Source organism: Mus caroli, unplaced genomic scaffold, assembly GCF_978045245.1.
Source record: "Mus caroli unplaced genomic scaffold, Mus_caroli_1 scaffold_7, whole genome shotgun sequence".
Classification (NCBI taxonomy): domain Eukaryota; kingdom Metazoa; phylum Chordata; class Mammalia; order Rodentia; family Muridae; genus Mus; species Mus caroli.
Window position 1 is genome coordinate 67,816,961 of NW_028227262.1, and position 14,174 is coordinate 67,831,134.

A 14,174-nucleotide genomic window follows, 5' to 3' on the forward strand; every position below is an offset into this window, starting at 1 on the left:
AGAGCTGCCTCTCACCACCTCTGTGGCAGATAAGTGGTCAGCACAGTTGTCAGGTTGAAGAGGGCAGGGAACTACATTCATAACAGCTCATTGTATAAGCTTTCAGATATTATTTCTAGTTCTTTTTCAAATCCCCTGTGTGATAACACCTAAATTTACATTTCTAATGTGGCATTAGCAGCTCCTGGCCTGTAGAAAGTTAGGCTTCTCCATTGCAGTTTATGTTAACACAGCCTTTCTGTTCTAGTTTGATTTCTGATGCTGTGATGAAACACTCCAACGAAAGGTAACTTAGGGGGAGGTGAGGGTTTATTTGATCTACATTTCTAAGTTACAGTCTATTATTGAGGAAGTTGTGAAATAATTTTCAGCAGTAAATTGAAGCAGAAAGCATGGAAGAACCCTGCTTGTTGGCCTGCTCACTGGCTCATTCTTAGGTAGCTTTTAAATAAAAGGTGTAGGACCACTTGCCTAGGGAATGGTACTGCTCACAGTAGGCTGGGCCCTCTTACATCAATCAGCACTCAAGAAAACCCCTCTCCAACAGACATTTGTATCAAGCCAGCCTGATCTAGGCAATGTATCAATTGATGCAGTTAAACTAACAAGGACAGTGTCTATTACTGTTAATACCTCATTGTCCCCTGTGGTGTTGCCATTATGCATTTTGATTCCATCTTTTCTTATCATGTCACAGAAAAGGGCTTTCTTCATCCAAATGTTTAACCAAAAATCATTCTTTATTTAGTTGGTTTCAAATTATATGCCTGACTGTTGATGATATCTTATGATAAATTTGAAGTGAACCCATGTAATTTGCAGATTCAGTTATGAACACTTCAGGATGAGAAAAGGAGAAAAATGAGTTTTGACAGTAAGTGTCATGGTGCAGGTCTAGTGAGCATCCTTCCCCCACCCAGGAACTTCATGCAGCAGAAGAAACATTAATCTTTTTATCATTAAGAGAAAATCTACCCATCACAAATTTCCTGAAACAATTAAAACCACCAGGACATGTTTTAATTGGAAAATGTATGAAAACATGATACTGCTTAGGAAGAGGTATGAAGCCAATATATTTGTGTGTCAGGTGTTTAGCAGGATAACAAAATTTCATATTTTGTGTAAGATACAATTCTGTTTGAGATTGAGAAAAGAAACAAATAAGAAAAAGTAAAAAAAAAATCTGGCTTTGTGTATTCTCTCTATATATAAGAAATCTGAAAAGCGTGTTAAACAAACAAAAAACAAAGATTAACACCATTGTTAAATATGTTAAAATATATCATTTATATGTCAATTCATTTATTTCTGTTCTCCCTCTTCTATACTTCTCTTCCTCTTTGACTCTCTGTCTCCCTCCTGTTCAACTTCTCCCCATCACCTCTCTTCCCGTCTCTTCTCACCCCACTCTCCTTCCCTTTCCCTCTTTCCCCCCTTTCTTCCTCTTCTGCCCTCTCCTCTTTCTCCTTCACACTACATTTGGCTATCTCTTGTGTCTTTAATAGAGAAACGTTAAGCATGGCTCTATCCTTGTTCATTTCTGTATAATGTGGGATTTCTCTTCATCAGATCTCAACATTCCCCACTGTCCATATCCTCTGGAAAACACCCTAAGAAGAGTCAATTACAGTATTACAGTCTCTCTCCTTACCTGAGGATTTGGCTCTCTCTCTCTCTCTCTCTCTCTCTCTCTCTCTCTCTCTCATTCTTAGAAATAAGACAATGATGGTAACAATCAGAATTCAATGAGTAAGATACCAGAGAGTTTATTCAGAATATAAAAATCAAAGTCTTCAAGGTTTTATTTGAGTAGCCAGATGGCTCAGTGGATAAGTCTGCTTGCTGAACAAGCATGAGTACCTGAGTTTGAGTCTCCAGTTCCCATGTTAAAAACAAACAAACAAGCAAACAAACAAACAAACAAACAAACAAGTACCACTTGATGTTTTCTGTTAAATGAGGGCAACGCTGTGTGTGCTTTCAACCTTCAAACTACCCACCTTGACAGATGCTTGTTAAGTTCAGGAGATTTTTGGAAGCCAGAAAGATTTATCTTTAATTAAAACTATGGAATACTGGGAAGGAAGAACTTTAATAGACACTTGCATTTCTTTCTTTTTCTATAAAAAGTGCTTTTTTTTTCTCCCAAGTTAATCCTTTGAATGTATGGGAATTGCTAGATGTTCCTAGGCACTGGGTTTTAAGATCTAGTGTTGTACTGGAAAATCACCTTTAAACCAGCTTAACAACACTTTCCTTTCTGTCAGATGAAAACTATCATGAGTTTGCCGTGTCCTTTCCTTTCCCATCTATTTTTAAATCTTAACATTCACATAAATATCCATCCAAAGTGGCATATGTATTTGTTAATTCAATTTGAAGCCAAGTCCAGTATTATACCCTCTACGAGTTATGACTTTTTCTTGCTTAGTTATCCAGCTTTGGAGATCTACCACTCTGACACTCACAGCACAGGTTCATCTCTTTCATTGGATGAAAGGTAAAATATCATCTAAAAATATTTACCTCCTAGGAAATGTAAAGTTTCACATATCCAATCATGGCAATGATAGGATGGAGGATCATAGCCACACTCTAGTGAGCATCTTTGGGAAGCCATGTGATGGACCTACACTGGGAAGTATAGAAAGAGAGAGAGACAGACTTCTGTTTTCGTCAATTCTGCTAGTGCCTTGCCTATCTACAAACACACAGCATAGTTGTCTCTTGTCCCTGCATATGGGCATATATCCAGAAGATGTTCCAACCGGTAAGAAGGACACATGCTCCACTATGTTCATAGCAGCCCTATTTATAATAGCCAGAAGCTGGAAAGAACCCAGATGCCCCTCAACAGAGGAATGGATGCAGAAAATGTGGCACATTTACACAATGGAGTACTACTCAGCTATTAAAAAGAATGAATTTATGAAATTCCTAGGCAAATGGATGGACCTGGAGGGCATCATCCTGAGTGAGGTAACCCAATCACAAAAGAACTCACATGATATGTACTCACTGATAAGTGGATATTAGCCCAGAAACTTAGGATACCCAAGATACAAGATATAATTCACAAAACACATGAAAATCAAGAAGAACCAAGACCAAAGTGTGGACACTTTGCCCCTTCTTAGAATTGGTAACAAAACACCCATTTAAGGAGTTACAGAGACAAAGTTTGGAGCTGAGATGATAGAATGGACCATCTAGAGACTGCCATATCTGGGGATCCATCCCATAATCAGCTTCCAAACGCTGATACCATTGCATACACTAGCAGGATTTTGCTGAAAGGACCCTGATATAGCTGTCTCTTGTTAGGCTATGCTGGGGCCTGGCAAACTCCGAAGTCAATGCTCACAGTCAGCTATTGTATGGAACACAGGTCCCCCAAAGGAGGAGCTAGAGAAAGTACCCAAGGAGCTGGGGGGATCTGAAACCCTATAGGTGGAACAACAATATGAACTAACCAGTACCTCTTGAGCTCGTGTCTCTACCTGCATATGTAGCAGAAGATGGCGTAGTCGGCCATCAGTGGGAAGAGAGGCCCCTTGGTCTTGCAAACTTTATATTCCTCAGTACAGGGGAACTCGGGAGCCAAGAAGTGGGAGTGGTTGGGTAGGGGAGTTGAGGGGAGGGTCTGGGGGACTTTTGCTATAGCATTTGAAATGTAAATGAAGAAAATACCTTATTAAAAATACATTTAGAAAAAAGAGTGCATTATCTATAAAGTACCACTGCAGTCTTGAAAACTTAATAAATAATTTATTTTATGTACTTGGATGGTTGCCCATATGTACCACATGTATGTAGTGTCTATGAATGACAAAAGAGAGCCTTAGATCCACTGGAATTTGGGTTAGAGGTGGTTGTATGCTACATATGACTTTTAGACACTGAACACAGGTCCATAGCTCTTTACTGCTGGGCCATCTCTCCAGTCTCTATGTACTTTTAAAAGAAGAAATGAGAGTGGGTACACTTTTCCTCAGAGTGGGTCTTTTCAATGTTCCTCTGATAATGGGACATCAGCTGTGTGGTCTTATGTTTAGGTACACTCCCTTTATACCGGATCTGTTGAGAGATTTTAACATAGAACAGGGATGCATTGTGCCAAATGTGCTTGCTTTCTTTCCCTGCCTTGTCTGCAATGATTCTATGATTTTCTCCTCTATTTTATTAAATGTGGCTTATTCAGCTTATGGACCTGTGGGTATTTTTTTTTTCTTTTGGATTAGAGATGTTTGTCTTTTTCACAGCCTAGTCTTGCTAATGTCCTTTTTGAAAATTTGTGGTCTATTTTATTGTTGCAAAATACACAACAGACCTTTGTGATAGAGGCTTTTCACTGCTCTATCACTACTAATATTAGTTGATAATTCAGATTTTCTACTTCAAGATTCAGTTTGGTAGGTTGTATGTGTCTAGAGTTATCGAAAGTATTAGCATTTGGTTGTTCATAGGAAATACCTTATTATTCTTTATAGTATATTGTTATTGGGGTAAAGAGAGCATATTTATTTCTTATTTATTTTATTAGTTTGTACTTTTTTTTAGATAATTAAGTGATTGTTGCTTTTTTGTTTATTTCTTTGTTTGTTTTGTTTTTTGAGACAGGGTTTCTCTGTATAGTCCTGGCTGTTCTGGAACTCACTCTGTAGACCAGGCTGGCCTCCAACTCAGAAACCCACCTGCCTCTGCCTCCCAAGTGCTGGGATTAAAGGTGTGCACCACCATGCCCAGCAGGACTGTTGCTTTTTATTATTTCAAAACCAACCACTCACAGTTTTATTGATTTTTTTCTTGTCAAACATTGCATTTATTTATTGTCTAGTCTTTGATCTTTCCTCCTGTCTGTTAACCTGACCTTGGTTTGTTTTTTTTCTTATAGTTTCCTGCATGCTACTTTCAAGATACTTGCTTCAGTAGCAAAGGCACACAAGAGCAAAACTGAGGAATGATTTGGGATAGTTCATGTAAATGGACAGTGAACTATACCAAAACTAGTCTATTATCACAGCCCAGGGCTTATCTCACAAAGTATATAAAATGCAAAAGCCACTTCATATGAAGTACAAATGAGAGTAAATTCACCCCAAAAGATAAGATCTTTGTCAATTTAAATGCAATCAATATCAGGGGAAATAAACTCATAGCATAATTACTAAACAATTTGGAGACAGACTGCCATATTATAAAGTTGGGAACCTACTGTTACTACTTTCAGTAGTAAGTTGCTTATCTGCCTAGAAGATGAGTATATAGTGGGTGTGAATTTCATTCTAGATGAACTGGGCCTGTAGACACACAGAACATTCTGTTCAATAGCACAGAGTACCAGTTTTTAAGCAATTTTATGTTTATTTAATTTTAAATTTTGTGGATAGGTGTTTGCCTGCATGTATGTACATATGTCTTTGTGTGTATGTTTCTGTCAGACGCAAAAAAGAGGGTTTCAGATTGCCTGGGACTGGGGTTACAGATGGGTGTGAGCTGCCATGGAGATGCTGGGAATCAAACCCCCACCTGCTGGGACAGCAGTGAGTGCTCTTAACTAGTGATTCATCACTTTAGCAGAGAATAACCAATTTTACATGGACATCGAATATTATCCAGAGCATAGATCATTTACAGGACCACCAAACAAGTTTAACAAATTTAATATGTTTAAAACATTATCATGCATTTTTTTTTTACATCAAAGCAAGATGAAGTTAGTAGTCAAAACAGTAGTAATCTGAGAAATTAGACAAATGTGTGGATATTAAATGTGATGCTCTTAAACTACCAGTGCGTCAGAGAGGCGATAGAATAGGAAATGAGAACATACTCGAGACAAAACTTTCTAGAAACCACAGGCATATACTTACAGGACGATGCAAGACCATGCCAAGGGGGGCCTTTGTAGTGATGGATGCTTATGCCATAGAAGAATAAAAATCACTACTGACTTAAGGATACGTCAAGGATCTGGCTGGTGAAAGATGCATCAGGATGACTTTCTGAGTAGCAAGCAGAGCAGTCTCAAGCTCCAACAGGGACTGCACCATGCTTAGGAGTTTATTTGAGTTCCTGGCAAGGCATAGCCACTCTCTATCAGGCTTGACATTTTCCAGGGAAGATTCTTTGGTTAGGTTGGATTTTACTCTCTTGTTTGAATGCCAATCTCACTTTCTTCTCCAGTCTCACTCTTTGCTGAGCAGGGACAGGACTCTGACACATTAGAGAACTATCGCTTCATTTTAGCATGGATACGACATGCTTGAGCCCAGTGCTTTAGACCAAACTGTTATAGAAATACCTAACGACAGAATGTACCTGCAGAATGTAACCGTACAAGTACCCAGTGATTGCTTCTGCATTTGGATTCCCAGCTTGTGAGAACGGATGCAAATATTTAAGATCTAAGGAAAACTAGTCCATGCTAGTTGCTTGGCCCTGGACTCTGCCCTACAAGGAAGTCTTGGATAGGTTAAAAAAGTATCACCTTTAATGGTTTCTCTTCTTACTAATGATTTGTTTTATATTTATGTTTATCAAATATTTGTCTCTTGAGGCTAGAAGAAGTCATCAGGTCCCCTGGAAGTAGAATTACAGGCAATTGTGAGCAGGCAGTTCAATAGAGGTGCAGGACCTGAATTTCTTGTGCTGTGTGGAAGAGCAGCAAGTTCTCTTAACAGTTGAGCCATCTCTCCAGGCCTTAAATTTTTGAGCACTTTTTTTTTTCAGAAAAAAATGAAGTATGATCCTGTTTGCAGTCTGAATGGCAATACTACTTGATGAGTTTGAGCTCTAGCTTCAGGGCTCAGGGATTTCTTTCATTACAAAAAGCCAATTATTGTTCTTTAAAATTATGTGTATGTGTTGGATGTGTTGCATGTGAGTGCAGATGTCTGTGGAGGGCACACATCAACTACCCTCATTCTGGACTTCAGAATATTGAGAGACACCCAGTGTGGATGCTGGCAACCCAGTATGGATTGTGCTCAAGAGTAACAAAGTCTCTTAATTGCTGACCCACTTCTCCTGCCCCATGGCTCAGCTATTTCTGCCCAGCCCTCTTCACTTTTGTCTTTATTTATTGAGAATGGAGGATGGCAGTGACTATTGCTTCCTCTGCCACAATTCCTCCTGCATATGCCTCTGATGCCTTTGAGTGGGGTGGCCTGGCTTTGAAGGGTGAATGGGAGTTGTCCCGAGCACTCCTGATGGAAGCTGTTTACTGGAAATGTAAATCGCACTGACGTAAAACATGAGACTGCCTCCATCTTGACACACAGACACAGCTTTTTGGAAACCAAGATTTTATTATGAAATCATAATTAAATCACTGCGTGCACATTTTTTTCCGGTCCATGAAATGACCATGAAATATGTCAACTTTTTCCAGGAAGTCACTGTGAAATCAACACAAATATTTCCATCAAAAAATGGACCTTTGTGTAGATTAGAGCGAGGATTGCTGCAGGCATTCCGTCTGTGCTCCTCTAATTAAATGTTTCTTGTCAGAGGAAAAAGCTTTTAATACATTTTTTTGAAACTAATTTCATATCTGTGTGGCCTGGGCAGAGGAGGTTTGCTGCAGAAATGGGAAATAAGGTCCTTCGGGGCCTGCTTGCACTTTTAGTCTCTATCTTGTGGCTGTAGGCAAAGACAACTGTAATAAACCTTCATTTCAAGGAGAAAACCTGCCTTGTGGTCTTCCCATCTAATGTGTCTTATCTGTTTCCTCTGCCCCCACACAATCTGTCTTATGACACGTGAGCTTCCTTCAGAATTCTCACACTTGAAGCCCACTACTTCTGTGATAGGAGAGTTTTCACAGCCTTATGTGTTCCAAAGCAGATATGTGGACATATTAAGGGAGGGACAGATGGCTGGTCTAATCAGCTGTGGTCAAGTATCCACATGACAGTTCATTAACTCATCTTTAAATTGAGATGTGTACTTAACACATAGTCCTCAGTGGTAGACTGAGGTATTTGAGTTTTAGTTTTTGTGCACTTGTCCTATTTAAATTTACTTGAGAAAAATTTCATCTGGAATGGGTGATCATAACCTGCACAGGTTAATAAGGCTACCCAATTTGCATTTTATTTAAAATTCAAAACATTATCCCTTGAATAGAGATGCAACATGAATGTATTGAACATTTAGTTACAGGTATATACTTAGGGAAGGAAATATCTTCCTTGGATTGTGAGGTCAAAATCAACTTACTTAAATTATTATGTATAGCAAGGGTATGTTTTATTGAGTCGTACATAAAATTGGGAGTATATGTACCACTGTGGTGGAAATGCTTGTCCAAGGGAGTGGACCAAGGAATAATATATAATATATATATTTATGTATATATATACATATATCTACACATATATATATATATTTATTCCCTTTGTTTATTCTTATTTACAAATTTTCCTATTATAAACCTGCATTACCTGTGTCACAAAATGTTAAAAGGAGAGATTTATATATAACACATGCACTTTGAAAGATTTCTAATTTAAATGTACTTGCTGTTAGCAATTTCACATCATTTGGCTTGGCTCGCTGAGTTTCTCAAGTGATACCAGGCTGTTTATATTAGAGAGTACTACAAATTGGATAACCAAAAGCCTCCTAGAGAGAGCTCATAAAATGACATGGTTGGATAGAAACCTGAACAGATGGGCTAGATCTGCCATGTGCTGCATTAACCCCACTGCTCTCAGTCTTGGGCCAACAACACACTGGAAAAGTACAGTTCTAAAAATAAGTTGGTGGAAAGGGGGATGCTAATCTTTGAGTTGGGACTTGGTAGACAGGCACTTGTGAGGCTGTTTTACGTTTATTAACACAGTTGCTCTCTCTGTTTTTAATGCTTGTGAAAAATAGTTGAGCTTCAGCAGGATCTTAGGAAGATGAACTGTAATGGGGGATGAGGGACACTCAGCCCTGCATTTCCCAGTACTTTCACTGGTATTAGCACATTACAGTGTAACTCATCAGAGTCCTGTCTTGTGATGCATGTGATGATAATAAGCAGGGGAAAGTGGAGATGTAATTGGCTAAATAAAATGACTAAGGACATTTTTGGTTCTGGATTTTCCGGTGGCTGGAAATTAATGGCAAAGATCTGCAGACAGTACTGGGGTGTGTCTGTTATTTGTTTAGAGGTCAGATCCTAGTTCTGAGTCATCTATCTGAATTATACATAGAAAGAACAAAAGAATGTAAAAGTATTTGCTGTCCCAGTTTAAAATAAAATGTCAGTAAGAATGGAAAATTCCAATTTTGGAAATATTCCTTTCATTACTATCTGGTGGTTAAAATCTCCAGAGATTGCTGAAGGATGTGTTTATCATATTGATAACAAAATAAAGGTGAGCTCTTCCATTTCTGTTAGAGAAATATCCTTTTCACCACTCATTGTTCACATTGAGAATCTATTTATATAACTTTCAATTGTACAATCCAAAGAGTATTATATCCTATTGTGTTAAAGATAAAAAAATGATTTCCCTGGCATTACATTTAAACTAATTTAAACGTTTTTAATTTTTCTTTAAAACTACTAAAGCTCTTAAATCAAAAGATATCATTTTAATCACACAGATTTTAATGAATAATTTACCATCATTTTGTTACCAGGAGACCACTGAGGTATTTTCACGTTTCATAATTGATTTCTTTCTCTTTAAATGTATACTTACATGGGTTGCTCACTTTTTGTGATTTCGTACTGTTTCTGACTCACTATGACAATTTTTGCAATGGAAATAAAGCACAGAAAATGATAAAATTAAAACAAAAATATTCCTGTTTGGGAATTTTATGGGATTCTTGAGTGTGTAAACATGTGTGTCTCTGTATCTACATGTGTTTCTTTTGGTTCTTGTTTAACTGTTTTGTTTGGTTGGTTGTTGTATCATATTCCAATATTAAAATTTTTATTTATTTTATTTTATTATTATTCCTTAGATTCCTTCGGTTTCTAAAAAGAGACAGAAAGGATCTAGATGGGAAGGGATGTGGGGAGGAGCTAAGAGTAATAGGAAGAGGGGGAAACTGTAATCCAAATATATCTTATGAAATAAAACTCTTTCAATAAAAGAAAAATTAATCAGGAATTTTTAATCAAGGCATTTTTCCCTTCTACATGTTCCCTAGTAAAATAAGTTGCTCTAGTTCAATTAGTTTTTAAAATTTAATCTACAAGCTTGCAATCCCACCAGCAATGGAGGAGTGTTACTCTTTCTCCACATCCTCGCCAGCATCTGCTGTCACCTGAATATTTGATCTTAGCCATTCTGACTGGTGTGAGGTGGAATCTCAGGGTTGTTTTGAGTTGCATTTCCCTGATGATTAAGGATGTTGAACATTTTTTCAGGTGCTTCTCTGCCATTCAGTATTCCTCAGGTGAGAATTCTTTGTTCAGTTCTGAGCCCCATTTTTTAATGGGGTTATTTGATTTTCTGGAGTCCACCTTTTTGAGTTCTTTATATATATTGGATATTAGTCCCCTATCTGATTTAGAATAGGTAAAGATCCTTTCCCAATCTGTTGGTGGTCTTTTTGTCTTATTGACAGTGTCTTTTGCCTTGCAGAAGCTTTGCAGTTTCATGAGATCCCATTTGTCAATTCTCAATCTTACAGCACAAGCCATTGTTGTTCTATTCAGGAATTTTTCCCCTGTGCCCATATCTTCAAGGCTTTTCCCCACCTTCTCCTCTATAAGTTTCAGTGTCTCTGGTTTTATGTGAAGTTCCTTGATCCACTTAGATTTGACCTTAGTACAAGGAGATAGGAATGGATCAATTTGCATTCTTCTACATTATAACAACCGGTTGTGCCAGCACCATTTGTTGAAAATGCTGTCTTTCTTCCACTGGATGGTTTTAGCTTCCTTGTCGAAGATCAAGTGACCATAGGTGTGTGGGTTCATTTCTGGGTCTTCAATTCTATTCCATTGGTCTACTTGTCTGTTAGTATACCAGTACCATGCAGTTTTTATCACAATTGCTCTGTAGTAAACTTTAGGTCAGGCATGGTGATTCCATCAGAGGTTCTTTTATCCTTGAGAAGAGTTTTTGCTATCCTAGGTTTTTTGTTATTCCAGATGAATTTGCAGATTGCTCTTTCTAATTCGTTGAAGAATTGAGTTGGAATTTTGATGGGGATTGCATTGAATCTGAAGATTGCTTTTGGCAAGCTAGCCATTTTTACAATGTTGATCCTGCCAATCCATGAGCATGGAAGATCTTTTCATCTTCTGAGATCTTCTTTAATTTCTTTCTTCAGAGACTTGAAGTTTTTATTATACAGATCTTTCACTTTCTTAGTTAGAGTGACAGCAGATGCTGGCAAGGATATGGAGAAAGAGGAACACTCCTCCATTGTTGGTGGGATTGCAAGCTTGTGCAACCACTCTGGAAATCAGTCTGGCGGTTCCTTAGAAAATTGGACACAGTACTACCGGATGATCCAGCAATACCTCTCCTGGGCATATATCCAGAAGATGTCCCAACTGGTAAGAAGGACACATGCTCCACTATGTTCATAGCAGCCTTATTTATAATAGCCAGAAGCTGGAAAGAACCCAGATGCCCCTCAACAGAGGAAATGGATACAGAAAATGTGGTACATTTACACAATGGAGTACTACTCAGCTATTAAAAAGAATGAATTTATGAAATTCCTAGGCAAATGGATGGACCTGGAGGGCATCATCCTGAGTGAGGTAACACAATCACAAGAGAACTCACACAATATGTACTCATTGATAAGTGGATATTAGCCCAAAACTTTGGATACCCAAGATATAAGATACAATTTGCTAAACACATGAAACCCAAGAAGAATGAAGACTGAAGTGTGGACACTATGCCCCTCCTTAGAATTGGGAACAAAACACCCATGGAAGGAGTTACAGAGACAAAGTTTGGAGCTGAGATGAAAGGATGGACCATCTAGAGACTGCCATATCCAGGGTTCCACCCCATAATCAGCTTCCAAACGCTGACACCATTGCATACACTAGCAAGAGTTTGCTGAAAGGACCCAGATATAGCTGTCTCTTATGAAACTATGCCGGGTCCTAGCAAACACAGAACTGGATGCTCATAATTAGCTAGTGGATGGATCACAGGGCTCCCAATGGAGGAGCTAGAGAAAATACCCAAGGAGCTAAAGTGATCTGCAACCCCACGGGTGGAACAACATTATGAACTAACCAGTACCCCAGAGCTCTTGACTCTAGCTGCATATGTATCTAAAGATGGCCTAGTCGGCCATCACTGGAAAGAGAGGCCCATTGGACATGCAAACTTTATATGCCCCAGTACAGGGGAACCCCAGGGCCAAAAAAAAAAAAAAAGAGGAATGGGTGGGTAGGGAAGTTGTGGGGGAGGGTATGGAGGACTTTGGGATAGTATTGGAAATGTAATTGAGGAAAATATGTAATAAAAAATATTAAAAAATCTAATCTAACTCCAAATTTCTACTCAAGTATTTTTTTTCAATTCATAATTTTATGTGTCTCCAATTAATGAATAAAGTTCTTACCATTACAAAAAAAAATGGATACTGTGTTTCAGATAGTAAGTGATTGTTTAAAGTCATAAAGTTAGTTCATTAACAGCTTGGGGACATCTACATCTATATCTATAACTACATCTACATATTTCTATTTAATGATGTTTCTTGAGCCTTTTAGGGGGTGTTGGTGAGTATCCTTATACTTTAAAAACTGAAGCTAGCCTTGGCTTGGGAGATGCTCAGTCAGTAAACTGTTTAGCTTACAACTAAGAGGCCTTGAATTTGATCTGCAGAGCTAACATCAGAGGTTTTGGTGGGGCTGGAGTGGTGGTGGCTCAGTGGATTAAAATGCTTGTTGTTCCTGCAGAGAACCCAACTGGTTTCCATCACCTATGTTAGATATCTTACAACTGCCTATGACTCTAGATCCAGGAAAGCTTAAGCCGTCTTCTGTTATCTCCATTGGCACACACATACTCATACTGTCTTCTCCCCTTTATATAATAAGATGATAAAATTAGTGTTAAAATTTATATTTTTTTTGTAGAGAAAAAAAAACCACTAGTTTACATTTCACAGAGATGGAATGTTTGTTGTGAGTTGGTTGAAAACTGAATAGTGATCCAGATCCGAAATTACTGATTTGTCTATATTGATTGCCCAAATTCAGGTTGAAATAGAAATTACATTTGTTTGTGGCCATTACCGATTCGATTTGTGTGTCATTGTAGATCTCCAGGTATAAGAGCTTTCCTCCAAAAGAAGCTTTCCTCATGGACTGAGGCTGAGGCTGACTTTTCTCATTTTGCACTGTCATCTACTTTCTGTAAATAATGCATTGTGATTAAGCTGTATTTAAAGGGTTCTTTAAAATTAAGCCCATGTTTTATATTGAAAACAGTACTATTTTTAAATTAAAAATGAAAATATTAAAAAATTTTTAAAAAGGCTCAGACATGTATGCTTATAATCTCAACTCTGGGTAGGGAGAAATAGGAAAATCCTGGAGGTTTGTTGCTTAGCTAGTCTAAATTATTTGGTGATTTCTCAGTTACTGAGAGACACTGCCACAAAAGACAAAGTGGGTGGCACTTCAAGAAAAACACTGCAAGTCAGCCTCTGACCTCTACATGCACACACGCAGCACACACACACACCCCGCGCACACACACATGCATATACACATAGACACACATGCACACAAACACAGACACACACACACATCCAGAAAAGACACACACACACACAGACACACAGACACACACACACACACTTGCAAACAAACCAAGTCATAAGATAAATTATTTTGTTTTATTTGTTTAAAAAGTAGAATTAAAACCAGGAGCTCTTTTTGAAAATCTATATTGAAAGGTTAAAAAGTTGGATAATAATACAACACTAAAATAGAAGCATAAATATAAATATGGACTCAACAAGTCTAACTTAGCAGGGTGGACAACCAGAATGGTTATGAAGAACAGTTTGATTGTAGTAGAGGTACACGTTCATATCTTCAGTGGCTTTATTTCTCTAAAATCTCTCTCAACATATTTTTCTCTTCATTTCTTGTCTGAAAGCTTTAAGATAAAATTTCAGGTATCATAAATATACTCAGGAATCTACCCATTAGTCGAGATCTTCAGTTT